Source organism: Salarias fasciatus, chromosome 4, assembly GCF_902148845.1.
Source record: "Salarias fasciatus chromosome 4, fSalaFa1.1, whole genome shotgun sequence".
Lineage (NCBI taxonomy): Eukaryota > Metazoa > Chordata > Actinopteri > Blenniiformes > Blenniidae > Salarias > Salarias fasciatus.
Genome location: NC_043748.1, coordinates 20,973,619 through 20,991,109, shown reverse-complemented (window position 1 = coordinate 20,991,109; position 17,491 = coordinate 20,973,619). Strand labels below are relative to the sequence as shown.

Sequence of the window (17,491 nt, the reverse complement as noted above, 5' to 3'; positions counted from 1 at the left end):
GCTATATCCTGGGAACTCAAAAGCCCTTTAATTTGCTCTTTCCATTCAGAGTATTTTAAATCGCCACCTGGCCCCATAAATTTTGGTAGCCAAGGTGCACCAGGGTACACAGGCATCATCATGTTTGCTCTTATTTGGCGACACCAGCTCTCAAAATGGATCCTGCCGACAACGCCAAATGTAACAGGGGGGAGATTCAAAAGAGTTATCGCTGGGGGATGTAAATGGATATTAGTGGCCGGCAAAGTATTGAAATTGGGTGAGTGAGAGCAGGGTGTGACCAACAAAGAGCAATCCACGTAATGAAATACAAGATGCAGTTTATTTGGTCTAAAATATTATAAATAGTGTTAAAAGAAGAATAAAAGGGTTAAAACAATACAAAACTATTCTAAACGGGTCTTAAATACTGCAGGGGGGTCCAAGCACTTCAATATCAGCTCCCGGGTGCCGCTCTGGGGGCAGGGCTTCTCCACCCTGCGTGGACGGAGGCTGGATCCCCAAGACAATCCCAACGTCGTCTGGGGTGGGGTGAAGTTCCTCCTTCTGCGTTGCTCCGGTCACCAGAGGGACATCCGGACGGCACCTGCCACGTACAAAACCGGGCCAGCACAAAGCGGGACCAAGCGACTCCACGCTCTAGTCCATGTAGTGAGCACCACACTGGACGAGTATAATACTCACGGGCGTGGCAGGGTTTCCTCCCTGCCGCTGCGTGTCAACAATGTGTGGTGCTCGAACTGGATCGCTCCGCTGGTCCCGTCCTGGTTCCGTCACGGCCCCAGAGTGTGCTCCCTTGGCGGTGTGGCTGCCGTCCTCCCGGTGCGCTGCTTCCCCGGTGCGCTGCTTCCCCTGTGTCTGCTCCTCCGTGTCTGCTGCCCTGTGTCTGCTCTCTCCTGCTGCCAACAGCCACACTGCCTTTTATGCACCTGTCAATTTGCCACAGCCCAGGTGCGCTAATTGAATACAGGTTTGGCTAGAGGCTCACATGGACAGGGGTTCCAATCAAGGTGAATGGGAAGGGCTTATTCAAGGAAAAAAGGAAAACAAAGGCAAACACAGCAACACACAGCACACAAATGAAACAAAGCCCTTTCCCAAGCGCCCGATCACACATACATGAGAAATTTCCATTACATTCCCCCCTTTTGATTAAATCAACCACGGTTTAATCAACTTCAACACATGGGAGATGCCAACAGACACCCCACATCAGTCAATCAACCCCAAATCATCAGCATCATCATCATCATCATCATCATCATCATCAGAATCATCAGAAAGGTGAGCGAACAAGGATGCAAACAGTTCAGTGGAATGAAGCAAAGTATAATGAGCCAAAGTAGCTGTGAACATGCGAGCAACCAGACAACGGACCAGGGGAATAATGCAGCAGGAGAAAACCCCCAGAATCGACAGGAAAATAGCAAGCATGCCAGCAACCTTAGTAAGCCAAGCTCGCCAGCTGCCCTCAGTCAGCCATCCCAGAAGTCCCATCCAGACAAGGGGACACCCGTTTCCTGAGAGCTCAATTCAGCAAGCAGAGAAGACAGCTGAGTGTCTACGTTTGTCATGTTCTCTGAGATGTCAGGAACCCAGGAGCAGTGCTGATCACCTATGAGAGGGCAAACCCCCCTTTCTTTTCAAGAAGGAGGTCCAGGGCCACTCTGTTCAGCAGGCCCAGGACACACATGGCCTTCTGCTCCTCCATGAGGAGGCCAAACCCATCAGTAACAAGACCAGTGAGGCTCTCATGCTGGTTATGAATGGTGCCATGCCAAGGGAAGACACCTCCTCAGAATGCTGCTGAAAAGGAGAGGGAAAGTGTAAGGGTAAGGGAAAGACTAAGGCTAAGGGTAAGGGTTAGAGTGAGAAGCATTAGGATGTCGCAGCTCTGAGCCAATGCTATTCCTGCCTGCATGCAGAAATGTGTAGAGAGAATCCTGGAGAGGAACAGGAACAAGGAACAAGGAATGGTAAAGTGTTAGCGGAGGCAGCATAAGGCTTAAAGCACAAACAGTACAGTTGGCATCATGTGACTCTGGAGCTACCGTAGGGGCAGCTCTCCACCACAGGCTGTCCTGGAGTCCTGTGAGGTCCACCATACGTCTGCAACGAAGCAGGGGGGCCACTGCGGTTTGGGCAGCAGCACCCTCAGGAGCAGGAACATCTTCACCGTTGCCTGGTGGAGGGTGGACTACCTCACACAGGAGCTGATCTCAGGGATTATTCTGCCCTGTGGCTGGGAGATCAGCTGTTGGAGTCAGGGTGGTGCTGGGAAAGGCTTACAGTGACCTGCCTGGCTCCAGGTAGCTCGCTTTGCTACCTTAAAGGCAGCATGAGTCCAGCAGGACCTGGACCTGGCCACTGCCTGGCCTTCCAGTGTTTCCTGCAGAAGTCCTTCACCTGGATCCAGTCACCTGGGTTCAGCCAGCGAAGAGTGGAGAGGCGGCCCTCCAGCCAGGAGGGGAAGGGCCCTGTGATGGTCTGTCTGATCTGAAACAGAGCAGCTCCACGAAGTCCACCATCAGGTGGTCACAGGGTACTCAGGTGGCGGTGAGCAGCATTCCCCACAGCGTTCTCCTCACCTTGCCTCGTGAGCTGCACACACCAAACACTCTATAGTGCTGTTCTGCCACCACTGAGAACTTCCCAGAAAACCACAATGATGTGAGCTGTTGGGAATGATAAGGCCTGATGTACCATTCCCCCCTCAGAACCACCATGTACACCAAGAATATATCACATCAGAATGGGTTAGTCTGTTAATCAAAGCTCCGAGCGAGAAAAAAAACTGTCCTCATTCCCCAGAAAGTTGGTGAGAGTGTAAAGGAGGGGCTGAGCAGTCTGAAGAGACAGCTCAATGAAAACAACCTCTAACACAAGCTGCATGTTATCAACATGTCCTTCAACGCCGTCCATTCCCCCGGCGTGAATCCCAAACAACCTGAGCCTGGCGGTCAAAACAGCGCATCGTGAAGCAAGCTGCTAATATAGAAGGAACATTATCATTTTACCAGAACTATCAGAACCATAACATCACAGTTTGTTCAATATCAGAAACAACAAAATGACAGGTCGAGACAGAAAAGTGAAGGAAGACTGCAGGGCCTGGGACGCTTCCAGTGCATCTGGAGTCCAGGAAACCTGCAGACATGCAGCCAGAGACCTAATGGGAGCAATAAAATCACAATCATTTGGAATAAACTGTCGACAGCAGGAATACATTCCCAGGAATGAGACAACCTGCTTCCTGGTGAGCAGACTTGGTGTGAAATCAGGTGTATCATATGGACCGTCCGTCTCAACTAAACACCTTCAGCAGTTATTCACGCCATAACACATCCAATACCTGTAACCACTGTCATCATCCAGGACGTGTTAATGTGACACTTGGCCTCAGTGTTACTCAGCAAGGTTTAGCTGAGCTTATTAAGCTACATAATCTTTGTTCAGTCCACAAATATTCCAGCTAAAACAGATGGAGGTGGAAGTTCCATCTGTGTCAGTGGATCTTGAAACTGACATTTGATTGAGGCTTCTTGTAGCCAATCATAAACAAACCTTCACTTAAAGGTCTAATACACGATTTTCTCGAAAAGACGAAGCCCCAAGTCTGTTACTCACTTTTTGAACAACGCCATGCGCCAGACCATCCGCACGGCTCTCCTGCTTCTCCCAGGAAACGCGGAAGTGTACGAGCGCGATCTCCTCTTCTCCGGCGTGCACGGCCCTGTTTACAGTTTCTGCGATCCGCCTCGCTCATAAATAAAGCTTTTTCCCTGAAACTGTTACAGTTTCATCATGTCAGACTCGCCATCGGTCAGTACGAGCCCCGAAGCTCACGGCTACAGAAACACTCTGAATGCGCAAAAGGGAGAAGCTGATTGGGCGCAAGCACGTAGAACCGCCTTACGAAAGCAGCTCGTCAGAACGATTGACAAAAGGACCCACCAATTATTTAGGTGATCCACCCAGAAATCAAAATCGTGTATTATACCTTTAAATAAGTTCTCTTGTGTGTTTAGCATTGGTATATTTTCTCCATAATACGTACAGATAAACATAAAGTTCACAATATTAAAGCATGACATCTTAAATAATTTCACTAAGACGATGAGCCTCACAGCCTGTGGTCAGAGCCACAGCGCTGTGGGGGGAGAAGTGACCCATAAGGGAGGCAGCCTGCTGCCTCTTCTTTCTCCCTTTATCAGGATTGATCAGTTCTGTTGACCCACTAATATTTCTCCCTTGAGAGTGACCAGATACAATAAATGCATCACCATTTGAAAGTTGATAAAATAACTTTGGGAATTCCAATTACCTCTCTTTTTCTCTGTCTGTGTGGTTTTGTAAGTGTCCGTGTGTGTGTGTGTGTGTGTGTGTGTGTGTGTGTGTGTGTGTGTGTGTGTGTGTGTTCATGCTCTGACCTCGGCGATCAGCCAGCAGTTGACATGTCGTCACTACGTCGGAAGTTTCCACGTTCGTAATCAAAACCCCATCGCCTCCACAACCTCCTCAACCGCCAGCCGCCCCGCCTCCAGCCTCTGGAGCAGCTCTCTCCATTATTGTGTCCACTGCTTCCACAGCCACAACAGTTCCTCCTTCTCTCCTGCATTAAAAAAAGTCTCAGCAGAAAGAGAAGAACAGAATCACCGCACATGTCCTCACAGGCTCAGAAAAAAACAATTTCTCCCTAAATCTGTGTCAATCTGAGTCCCTCTAGTTGTGTGTGTGTGTGTCTGTACTTCCCGCTGCTGTGAAGCTGCTCCCCTCAGGTCAGCGCGGCGCGGCTGGCAATGGAGGATCGGGATTGTGGATCGGAGCGATGGGGGTACCTGCAGGAATTTTCTAACAAAACAAACAAATGCTTCCCAGACAGAAAACAAAACAAAAACACCTTAGTATATTATTTTGTACTAAATTATCTGATCGGTGCATCTTCAACCCCACATCATCAGCTCACTAGGCTGTGTGTGTGATGCTGTCTCTCAGGCCTCTGCAATTGTTTTATATTCAACTGTCCTCAGCTCCTCAGCTGATAAAGATGCAGCTACTGAATGAACTGTTTGTTTTACAGTTCGCTTTGGAGGGTCTGGAATAATAAAAAAACCCTCTCAAGATTAAATTAATAAGGTTTTACATTCTGATCCTAACAAAGTGAACTTTTGTTCCGTTTGTTCTTGAAAACACAATTTGCATACGTGGTTATTCGAGCATGCTCATTAGCATATCATGTCAATAGTACAAATTGCAGAACATGTACTTCAGCGGAGGTCTTACGATATGCTGAGAGAGATGGCGAATATTGGAGGGTTGGATCAGCAGTCGGCTGAAATCACGCGTTGTCGCACGAACCGTCCCAAATCATTCCATTGCCCATCGCGGGATTTGGCAAGGGAACTTTGGAAATATTTGTGAGAACCTGAAACATTAAACAAAGACATCTGGACAGTAGACAGACATACAGATGCTGCGCATTGAGTCCTGTTAAAAAACGTTGATATAGTCAAATCACTGTCAAAGTCCTGGAAAAAAACATTGTTCATAGTCAACATTACGTCCTGTATGCACAGTGCATATAATATGCACTGGGGTTTGTCTGAAGTTTTAAATTTGCGGTTGATGTGAGCACCATCTCCAGTTTGATCATCGACTGTCAGTCAATCAGAGTCATCGGGCGAAGTTTAGACAATAAGAACATGTCGCATCTCAGTGGACATGGAAAGCTTTCTTCTATCACCAGGAGTCAACATCCAATTCACCGTCCCAGAATCAACCAAGTTTATAAAAATAAACTAAAATAAAAATCCCACAGATTTCCGTGTTATCTTGAGCGTGAGCATGGGAAACCTCAGATGTACATCAGTAATTGTGCATGAAATACAATTAATCAATGTGTTGTTTTTTTGTATTCTTTTCAAGCTCTGCTACTCTATCCTGACCCTGTGCAAGCTGTGTGTCAGTGCAAAGCGCTTCTTCATTGCGGTTAGCGGGTTGTGTGTTATTTTGCGTACGTCACCCATGCCATCAGTGCGTGGTGATTTCATCTTCTCAGTCCGAATTTCCTCCGTCAGTTGGATAAGAATTCAGCGTGACCCGGTGTCCCCCCTTCTTGTGCTCCTCTGCCTGGTTCTCCACACCATCGTCCATGTCCACAGTTCTTATGTGGGCAGTCACGGACCCAGTGTCCAGTCTGTCCACCAGCCTCACCCTGGCGTCCTCCGTCCCCGTCAGGGTGGTTCTTGTAGCTTGAGCCCTGAGAAGAGTTGCTTCGGAAGAACCATGAATGATGTTGTGCTGTTGGCTCGGTTTTTACTTCCATCGTTCATCCAGGAGGTGGTGCTTTCCAGCGCCGATGTGTTGGGAGTGTCTGACAGACCAGACCACTCCTTCAGCAGGAAGCCGATGCAGAGGTGGAGTCCGACACGTCAGAGAGGGTGGGAGTAGAGTAGAGCAGAGGCCATGGTGGTTGGATGGATCTTTGAAGGGGAGGAGTCCAGTCACTTTCCTCACACATCCGACGTCCAGTACGAATCAACCTCGAAAGAGAGCAGATGGCACGGAGACACATGTATCTGTAGTAAAACCCTTTCATGTCCCTCATGATGTTTTCTCTCCCTGTTCTCTCCCTAAGCGGATGTCCCTCTGCTTTCTATCTCTGCTTCCAGCTTCACTCATCCAAAGTGACTTCTCAATCTTCTTCTTATCCCCGGTTTTTCTGTTTTCCATTGAACATTTTAGCAGAACCAGTCACTGTCTCATGCTCAAACTTCCCCCCTTTGGGGAACCCAAACCATTCACTCATTCTCTCACATGTCCCACACACTCGGGCCCATACCCTCCTGACATGTCATTACATATTGGGGTGTCTGGAGGACTCTTCTCTTTAACAGATCTGTTACCCATTTTCAATTGGACGTCTCCAACGGCCTTTTCGCCTCTACGGTCCCAGCCCAGACCCGGGGGTGCAAAAGTGCTAAAAAACCCTCTCCAATCTCTCTCCCAAACACTAAACACTCTGGGAGGATTGAAGTTTTATGCTGTGTATTATAGTGACCGGCACTACATCAGTCACTCGCCCTCCAACCAGTCCAATATGGAAAGAACTCACCGGGTGCTTGTAGGAGTTTCCCCGAAAAGGAGGGAAACCAGTTCGTGGATCCTAGCGGTGGTCCGGACGGTAGGCTCAGACCCGGTCCCCATAGAGTCCGTCAATGGCGGCGGGGCTGCAGCAATTTGTCCGCAGGATGGCCAATCACCAGGTCTCTGTCCTCCGCCGGATTCCACTCGTAGGATCCTGTTCGTGACGCCAACTGTTATGGCAATTTTATTTAATAAAGGGCTTCCGCCGGTGAGTTCGTTTTGGTATCTTTTATTATGCTGTACAGCAGGAGAAGTCACGCAGTCAACAGAGTAACAGAGTGAGTTCTGCCCTCGCAGGGGCGTGCAAGCCTCTAATAACTATCTGCTACGTTCACTCCCAGGGGCCTTGACTGCACCCAGCCATAGGCTGGACACAGGAAGACTCCCACGAGTGCCGCAGCTGCTACGCTAAGATTATCAGGAAAAGTAAATTCTAGACAAAGCATTCATGGTTCCCCACACATCTTAGTGTGTGAGCTACGGTTGTTTACAAAAATACCTCTGCGAGCACTACAAGTGAGAAAAAGCATGCATACATGAGAAATTTCCATTACAGGGTAAACACAAGTTGGCTGATAAGTGGGAGTCTGTTGTCCATGTGGTTATAAGTCAGAAAGATAACCTGCCTGTATATACAGTCAAACCCGAGCACCACAATGGTCCCACTCGAACTCTTCACAGAGACCTTTTGCTACCTTGTGGGTTCTTGCCAACTGTCCCTGAAAATCCTCCTGCAGTTCAAGAAAATGCCCGGAGGCCAAGCACACGTCAACACCCCATAACCGATCACGACGAACCTGAGTTTGAGTACAACTCTGAGGAAGAGGAAAACTATCCTCTGTATTATCCTTCAAGTGCTCCCAGAGAAATCTCGAGGTCGGTTAAGGAATACCAAGTGGTCATTCCTCCCAAAACTCATCCAAACCCTGCTGTTGAGCAACCCAAATCAGACATTGCTGAAGTGTCAGAACCTGTGACGGTGTCTGATAATGCTCCAGAGGGCCCGGAGATAATGGAGATGACGGATTCACTTGAAACGGAGATCGGACCTGAACCTACAAAGGAAGGAGAACCAGAAATGCAACCAAAGGAATTGGAAATTGCACTGGAACCGGACACTACAAACCAAACCCATGATGAAGAACCACGTCAACCTGAAATGACAAATAACAAAGAACATGACCCTGAGACAGAACAAACTCTCAGACGATCTTCGCGAGACAGAACAAAACCCAAACTGTTTACTTACCCTCAATTAGGGAACCCTCTGGTCAGCGTAGTGCAGTCCTTGTTCCAAAGCTTAAGTGAAGCTATTACTCATTCTATTGAAAACGAGATCCCAGCAATCTGAACTATGCATTATGCAAAGGGACTTGCATAGATTTAAGAGGGGAGGGTGTAACCCTGGGTTATATAGGGCTTCGGAAATAAAAGCCTATAAATAAAATGTCTTTAGAACAAATACATGGAATGTTAATAAATAGATGAAATCAGTTAAAAAACAGTCCTTAAAATGATTGTAAATGCTGTATTTCGTGATTGTATGTTAAATGGTTAAAGAATGTGTATATTTATGAGTTTTCCGGTTCTGTTTATTGAAAATGTGCACAGACTCTTATTTTGAAGGACTGCGCTGCAGCGTGAACGTGACTACTGGGTTGTTAAATTCTTTTTTTCACTGCTGCAGAGCCCATAGTCTGTGCGTCCTGCTGGAAAAAGAGGCGAAAATAGAGAGAAAAGAGATTAAAAGAGTATTTTAAGTTCATTTTTGCTTTTGGAAGATTTTTTTTTGTTTTGTTTTCAACCTGCCCTGCCAAGTGACTGTATATAATTTGCCAAAACGGGACTTGGTGAGTTGAAATATGCATTTTATTTATTGTAAAGTATTTTTTGCTTTAATATACTTGTTATATGAGAAGATATGGAGCTTGAGTATTGGTTTTATGTTGTTTTATGTTAAAATATTGCATTTAAAAGGTGAAATTGTGGTTAATTGAAGCGCGGGCTGAGGCCCTGTGATGTGTTTTTTTCTTCCGCCGCCGTGATGGTTCGCGTGACACCTTGTTAAGCACTGAGAATGTGAAAAACAGACTTTTATTTTGTTATTTGGAGTGTAATTGTTGATTTGTTTAATCAAACTAAAAATGGTTGAAGTTTAAATGTGATACAACTCAACTTAAATGTTAGGAAATAAGGACATAAGAAATCTAAATTAGTTAACCAAAGTAAATTAGAACAAAGTGATTTAATACTCACTGGAGTGAGATTAAAAGAGAATGAAAGATAAAACTTAAACTCAAGAGAAACCTAGGTTAAAAGAGAAATTAAACCTTTTAAACCAAATAGGTTTGAACAAAAAGGACTGAGAATCTAATCACTTTAAAGGGAAGAACATTTCATTTATTTTCATTGTGATTTTGATCTGTCATTTGTCAACTGTGTTTATTTTTATTTGTTTTTCTAGTCTTCTATATAAAATTAAGCCGGCATTTCAAACTTATCTTCTGGTCTGTGGTCATTACTAGGTTTGTTTTCCTCACTGCTCAGTAGTCGAACCCAGCACTGTGCCGATGATACTGGAAATTTTACTGTAAACACTCCGAGAGGTGTGTTACACAGTCAACAGTCAAGTGATTCTATGGTAAAGAGACAGAGGAGAAATATATTTTAAATTAAAGGAGAACTATGCAAGATTTGCTTTAGCGCTCCCCCTACTGGTCTCCTGTGAAAGCTCACTGTCGTAAACGTTCTCCGCATCAACCCCCCACCCCCACCCCCACCCCCGCCCTGCGTGCAGAGAGCGTCCCACTCCCGTTTCCTTTTTTTCTTTTTTTTCACTCATCAAAGTCTTTTTTTCTGTCTTTTTGGTTCTGCCATCCGTGAGCAGCTAAGGGTGGCGTTGCTAATGCTAGGGTTTCATGTTTGCTTTACGTGCTTGTATACTTGTCCTCCCGTATGAGCGCCGTAAAGCAGGTTTGTTCTCACGAGATGTAGTCGGGTCTGCTCCTCTGAACGTTGCAAGCGCTGTTTTCAGGACACAGACCCCGGGGCGAGTGGAGGGACCGGCGAATCACTGTGACAAGTCTTTGTTTACCCACACAGGGGTTCTGAAAAATATTAATTGAGGTAAAAAAAAAAAAGTTGCATAGTTCTGCTTTAAATACATCAAAAAGGATCAAGTATAATAAGTGAGTGTTCCTTGCTACCATTGTGTTGATATTGTTGAAAATGCAGTCAGAAATAGAAGTACGACACAGTATGCACCGAAAAAAAAAAAAAACATAGTATGGACAAAAAAACTAAAATATTATTCCTAAAGTGTAGCAATAATTCTGTGAATGACAAATCAAGGATGCATATTGATGGGAAATGAGCGCAGCATAAAGAGTTCCCTGCAGGTCTGAAAAATGTGCCACTCGGCAGCGGTCTTATGTTGACATGACCGCCGTGCCGTCCTCCATGGAAAATGCCACCTGTTACTCTAAATGCTGTAAGTCACTGTGACTCTGGTCAAAGTTAACAACCATAAACATAACAACAAACCATAACAACCAGAGCACAAAAAGGGACATGTGCTTAATTTTGCTTACTCTTGCAAACAGCTGGCTTGGGCTCATTAAAAAAACATGTTTATTTCCAATTAAGAGTCTTGAAACATTTTCGCAGAAATCATTTCTATTTTTCAACACTCATTACATTACTTTTTCCATTTCTCTGAGACTTTTTATTAATCATTATTTCTTGTTCTTTCTCCCATCTTGCCACATTTCCTCTCCTCAACTTTGAGGCGTCAGTGACGCCCGTGACACTTGCAACATGTCCGGTGTGAGCGCACCATTCCTGGGCAGAGCATGCTAATTTTAAGAACTGATCAACTGAAACTCACCGGAGACAGATGGAAAGGCGCTCCGCAGCTGGGATGGAGCGCCGGTAGTTGGTATCCTGGCGGGAGATCCTGGCACCAACCCTAGCTAGCAGGTCTTCAAACTGGGCAACACTCAGGCTGAAGTATCGCTGGAACCGGCCGTCCAGGCGCAGCTCCTGCAGAAGACGGTGGAACTCGTGGAGCTCATGGAGCCTCCGTAGGGCAGCATGCATCCAGAAGCGATGCTGGAGCCTCGCCTGCAGCCGACGTCTCCATGCCAAATACAGAGCAGTGATGGTGGCAGTCGGACCCATGTTCAACAGTGAAATGACTGTCAGGCTTGGAGTGATGTCATGCCGCGGTGAGCGGCGAGCGGTTTTCTGTATATTTGTACCAGTGATAAAACTTGAACGCGTCTGTTGGAAACACGGCGCAAGATACCTCAGTTTGCATGTAATGAGTCTATAAAATGTACTTGTTTCACCTTTTACATTGAGTTGCCTGAATAAAACAACTTTTACATGATATTCTAATTTTTCGAGTAGTACCTGTTTGTGACATTATCCTGGTTTGTTTCTGTGTTCTCAGTGCTTTTATGTTCTTGGAGGAACAGAGTGTTTCACTTTAGACATTTCTGGATTGCATAAACAGAATTCAGGAAAGTTGAAATAAATAAAAACTGTAATAGGATTAATGAAATTAATAAAATGATTTCATCTTGTCTAAACTAAGGTGTTGGATGTGCACAGTAAGCTTCCTTTTAAAACCATGAGTGACAAGAATTAACATATCATGTTGTATATTTCTATGGCTAAACTGTGTTTTTATTACTTTGCATTGTGACTGCTTGGGTGGCCTGTGACTGCGTCGGTGGAGGGTCACCATAGCTAAACCTTTGATCTCTTTGTGATAATGTAAGAACCACAGCCCTGAGGGACAACAGGTCTGAACCAGCCAAGATAAGGAGCTGATGCCAGGTCAGAAGCCACAGGAGGTAGTTCATCGTTTATTCAGGCTGCATTTTATGGGTGTAACCATGTGTCAGTTTACTGTACCGGTCGCATATGGCCTGCTGAGATGAGCTGGATTGTTGTAAAAGGCCCCAAGCTAGGGTGTTGTAACTGCAGGACCCCAGATCTTAAGCATGATTGCTGACTCCTGAAGAAGAGTAATCCCATGTGCCACCCTTAATTATGCGAAAACGGAGGATAAAGTTGTCTGTCCACCAACAACCGGGGCCATTCAGCGTGGGGTTCAGACTGGGAAAGTTGAAATAAATAAAAACTGTAATAGGATCAATGAAATTAATAAAATGATTTCATCTCGTCTACACTAAGGTGTTGGACGTGCACAGTAAGCTTCCTTTTAAAACCATGAGTGACAAGAATTAACATATCATGATGATTATGATGAATGCAGTTGTAAGGTTGAATGTATACCGAGACCTCGAGATGAACTTTTGACCCACTGACCTGAATTAGGTGAGAATTATGTCAAAGTTGTAAAAGAATTACATTAACATATAAGAATTAGGTCAAATAGGTAGTACATGAATCCAGATGTTAGATTCAATGGTACAGAATGTGTGATCATGTGATTAGACTCCTTGCAGAGCATAACGTAGGATAAAAGCTGGGACTGGGGGACAGTGAGCTGAGCTGTTGTATTTCATGAAAAGCTTCCAGATCTGCACACAATGAAGACCATGAAAAGAAGTCCACCCATAGCAGTCATTGAGGGCATATTTCAGGCCGCTGCTCGTTTACAGTTTGAGATGCTGCGGGTTGTACGATGAACAGTCCTGAGTGACTAAGCTTCTGATCAGAGCTCCTCTGACCTACATGCACTTCTTTAATGTGTCAATTAATAAGGTTTAAAGTTCCAGGTCTTTCTTTCCAGGAAAGCAGGTGGAAAACTGTTTAATGTGTATTCAGTATTTATTTCACAGATTAATCCTGCTGCTTATTTCTAACTGGCAGCTGCATATGACAGCGTGTAATCTTCAAGCCCTATGCAATGACACATTAAAGAAGTGCACTTTAGTCCACATTAATGTGAACACCTCAGGGTGAAGCATGTGAACGAGAGACTGACGCTGTTGTGCTGGAAAAAAAACTCCTGCAGTCAACTCGACCACCAAGGGCACCCAGTCTGCAGCTGGGTGCCTCTCAACTCGACGGCAAACTCTGCAGAAGACCGAGAATCTGAAGAGTACCGACCTGAGAGCAGTACAAATAACACCAGCAACTCTTAGAGCAACTCTTTAAACCTCGGGGTTGTTCTATCTTTGACTTTAATTCATAAAAAATCATTAAAATGAGTACATTTATAGAAAACTCCTTTATCTTGCACTTTAGTTTATTTGTAAAACGTTCAAATAAGTTCATTTAAAAAAGTGTATAATTTAGAGTTGTTTCTCTACATCTTGTACTTCAGTTCATTAAAAAAAAAAATTAAAACTCAGAGAAAATATCTTCTTTTGCACTTAATTTCATTTAAGAAAGTGTAAAACTCAAAGAGTTGTTTTATTTTTCAGACTATTATTTTGGACTTAAACGTGGCTGTGCTGCCTTTTTTTTTTTAGAAATAAAAGTCATTTTTCAAAAATGATCTGTCATTGCATTATTTTAAATTTTATGTATCAAAAGTATCGGTATGAGTATCAGTATCGGTGAGTACTGAAGATGAAGTACTCATACTTGGTATGGGTCTGAAAAAAGTGGTATCAAACATCTCTAGTTTTAACCTTTAACCTTAATATTTTATATGTCTATTAACTTAAAGCTAGGGTAGACGATGTTGTCCAAAAGCACTTTTTGTCATACTGAGTGAAACGCTCCCTGCCCCCTGGGAGAAGTCAATACATTATGTGTACGGAAAAAGGTGCGGAAAAAATCTGACCACTGTATCGGCCACAGGAGTGTAAAAACTCCGACCAATCGTATCGCACGGACCGCTCTTAACAAACCAATCAAATCCCTTCGCCGTTCTACCAGCCCCCTGCGTTCATTTCAATGGCGTGCACTGGCCCTGGTTCAGTACGCGTTGCCAAGGCGCTCGCGGCCCGCGTGAAAAATAGAACGAAGCGGAGCGGTGCGCTGCGCTCCTATGCGCGTTGTGTGCGGGCAGTCAGAAAGGTTCATAACATTGGAGGCGATCACAAACTCCCTGCGCGTGGCGCTTCCGCGTCCAGTGCGTTCGCTCCCAACGGGAGCTCCTCCAATGGGGTGGGAGCTGGGCGGAGGCTTGGGGAGATGCTACATTCGTGCTACATGCTAGTTTTCCAAGATCGTCGACCCTAGCTTTAAAGTGATTAAGTTCATGACCAGAGCTCCTCTGACTGAAATGCGCTTCTTTAATATCATGTGTCATTCCATAAGGTTTAATGTTTAACAGCATTCATAAGATGATGAATCACAATTTATGGAACACCATTGATGATTAATGCTGCTGCTTATTTCTAACTGGCAGCTGCACATGCAAGCTGTTAAAGTTTAAACCTTATGTTTGATTATATCTGACCCCTGCACTTTTTCCCTGCAAACTGTAAACTTTGCTCGTTTACAGTTGTTTCTATTAGCAGACATGGGAGGGAACCGTGTCCAAACGGAAAACAAAAGCAAGACATCATATAAAAGGCCTTGCAGTCAGAATCAGAGGATTCATTTCATCTCTGCACATCAAGCAGACAGAAATCCACTCAGGAACCTTCACTTTTATTTCTTCCTTCTTGGAAAAAAAAAATAAACAATGAGCGCAAGACTGACCATGTCTGCCAACAGGTAACACTTTAATATTTATTTAACATCAAAGCTTAACTTTCGTTTTACTTTTGCAGTTTAACTTTTCTCTTGGATGAAATAGAAAATGACCAACATGACATGTACTGCTGTTATTCTTGACTAGATACATGAATTTAATGAGTGAATCTTTATAAATTTTGAAAAAAGACTAAGAGTTTACATAGTCGAAACTGATTCGTCCGATCCTGCTGATCTTCGACTGATAGTCAAATCTATCATCTTTTTTTTTAGACTCATTTGAATAGGCTCCAGTAGAATGTTGCAGTAATTAAAAAAAAAAAAAAAACACGCGCAGGCAGGTTAAACAACACTTGTATTTTATTTTATTTTTTTTCCTACACACTGAAACACCGATTGGAACAAAGTGTCGGTAACTCTAAACATCAAACAAATGAAGTAGTTCAAATGACCAGAACCAAACCCTCTTCTAACAAACGGACTAAAGCATGTCATTTATTTATATCTATAAGCTCTGCAGATAAGCTCTATTTTTTTGGCTTAACAATTTCTTACTTTATCTGCTCAAATGAAATGAAATATGCTTAATTGCACTGTGTCGGTCCGTTGGGCAGCGCAACATCCATGCGAAAAAAAAACCAAAACACTAAATTAAATAGAATAAGCCTTTCAGATAAATAAAAAAATATATAATAACCTAAAATATTACAATTAAACGAAATAATAGTCAGCATTAAAATTGAGAAGTGAGTGTCAGAACCGTCTTTTATTAGCCCAGTCATGGCTACTCACCTGTTTAAGGTGGAAAGCCATGTTAGTTGTCATATGAAAGGAGCTGCTGACACAACTTGCATTTGACTTTTTTGGATCATGTTTGACTTGTTCTGAAGTGTTTTAGATATTGTGAGCCTTTTTAATGTTGAGCCAAATCACCACCAAGATGCTGCTCTGTGATGGAGCTCTGCGCAAAATCTGATTGTGCCACTCACCATGGTGGTTCATTCACAAACACTAAATAGACAGAATATTAAATTAAAGTACAAGTTAAGTAAATTTTTCCACAGTATATTTGATAGGCTAACATGTATATCAAATAGGCTTCATATCATGTTTATTTGAAAAAAAAAAACAAAACAAGCAATTTTATGTAAAATCACTAATTCAGCACCCCTGTACAGCTGTAATGGAATGGTCCTCATTTAATATCCACATTTTGCAATGCTTTGACTGTACGATTGGCCGTCAAATCAGGCCCCTTCAAGCGAATCATCGAATCATCGAATATCTGAGGACACCCCTAATTTCTACCAATACAACTAAGGGGCGTAGCCGTGTTCACACCAAAGCATTTGGCTCGACATAAATGACGGAGTGGAGCCGGTAGCGAAAGTGTGAACATGTTTTTCACGTTGGAGCGACCTACTTATGGGTCCTGGGCCGCTTCGAGGAGGAGGTCTGAGGTCGGCACCGGCTCGATCTAGATGCGGTGAGAACACGGTCGCTCCCCGGGGCGAGCCAGCTTTCCTCGTTTGCCACACTTTTGTCCATGTGAGGCTTCCGTAACTCACCACACAAACTGTTATTCTGAGCACGCACGTCAAGCATGGCGGAGAGCCTGCCCTGTGCTTCCTTCTGAAAGTCGGAGATTTGTATGGTCTGCAGAAAAATCATGTACAACAGAACAACCGTTCTTGTGGCTGCGTTCCATCTACAGAACGGAATCACCGCAGCACCTTCTGCGGTGTATCTGCAGTCAACTTGAGGAGGTTGCCAGATATGTCTATCTCTCACCATAAACCCATTTAACTCAATAGAAAGCAGCCCAAACCGCATGAAGGAATAGTCACCCAAATTTCATTAATTTCTGACACACTAATAATTTTACTCCCCATACAGATTTTATTTTGATTCTTTAGGGGGCGCTGTAATGCCGATTGTCAAAATGTCACTGTCAATGTGTCCAGATAGGAAGGATGAATAAGTGTTTAAAATTTGCTTGAGACTGGATTCGTTATATACGAATGGCAGCCATTTATCATGCACCAAAAAGGGCAAAATTTGACACGAACTTTGCAGCATTGCCACGCGGAAACCGTGGACTGAAGATTTATGATTTGGATAACTTTTAATTGTCTACTTGTATAGATGGTGTCCACCAAATTTCAGCTCATTTGGACAAGCGCGCGATCAAAACGAACATTTTGTACAACGACATGGAAAACGGTCAAAATGGGAGGTTTTTCATTTGGGCCCATTAGAATAACATGGGGAACTTCAGCCATCGCCACGGCAACACCGTTGATATTACCATATGGTTACCATTTGCTTTTTTGATGGGGACCACATGAAGGAATAGTCACCCAAATTTCATTAATTTCTGACAAACTAATAATTTTACTCCCCAAACAGATTTTATTTTGATTCTGTAGGGGGCGCTGTAACACCGATTGCCAAAATGTCACTGTCAATGTGTCCAGATAGGAAGCGTCAAAAAGTGTTTAAAATTTACTTTGGATTGGATTTGTTATGTCCGAATGGCAGCCATTTATCACACTTAAAAAAATGGCAAAATTTGACATCAAATTTGCGGCGTTGCCACACGGAAACCGTGAACGGAAGATTTATGATTTGGATAACTTTTAATTGTCTACTTGTGTAGATGGTGTCCACCAAATTTCAGCTCATTTGGACAAGCGCGCAATCAAAACAAACATTTTGT

At 44.0% G+C, this 17,491-nt stretch overlaps 1 long non-coding RNA gene across 1 annotated transcript; it reads right to left on the bottom strand.

Moving 5' to 3' along the window:
- Nucleotides 1-1,602: 1,602 nt before the first annotated feature.
- On the bottom strand, nt 1,603-15,771 carry LOC115387089 (uncharacterized). Its single transcript, XR_003931338.1, has 3 exons — nt 15,762-15,771; nt 4,325-4,328; nt 1,603-1,756 (listed from the first exon to the last, which is right to left on the bottom strand). It is a non-coding gene; the product is annotated as an uncharacterized LOC115387089 (long non-coding RNA).
- Nucleotides 15,772-17,491: the final 1,720 nt, after the last annotated feature.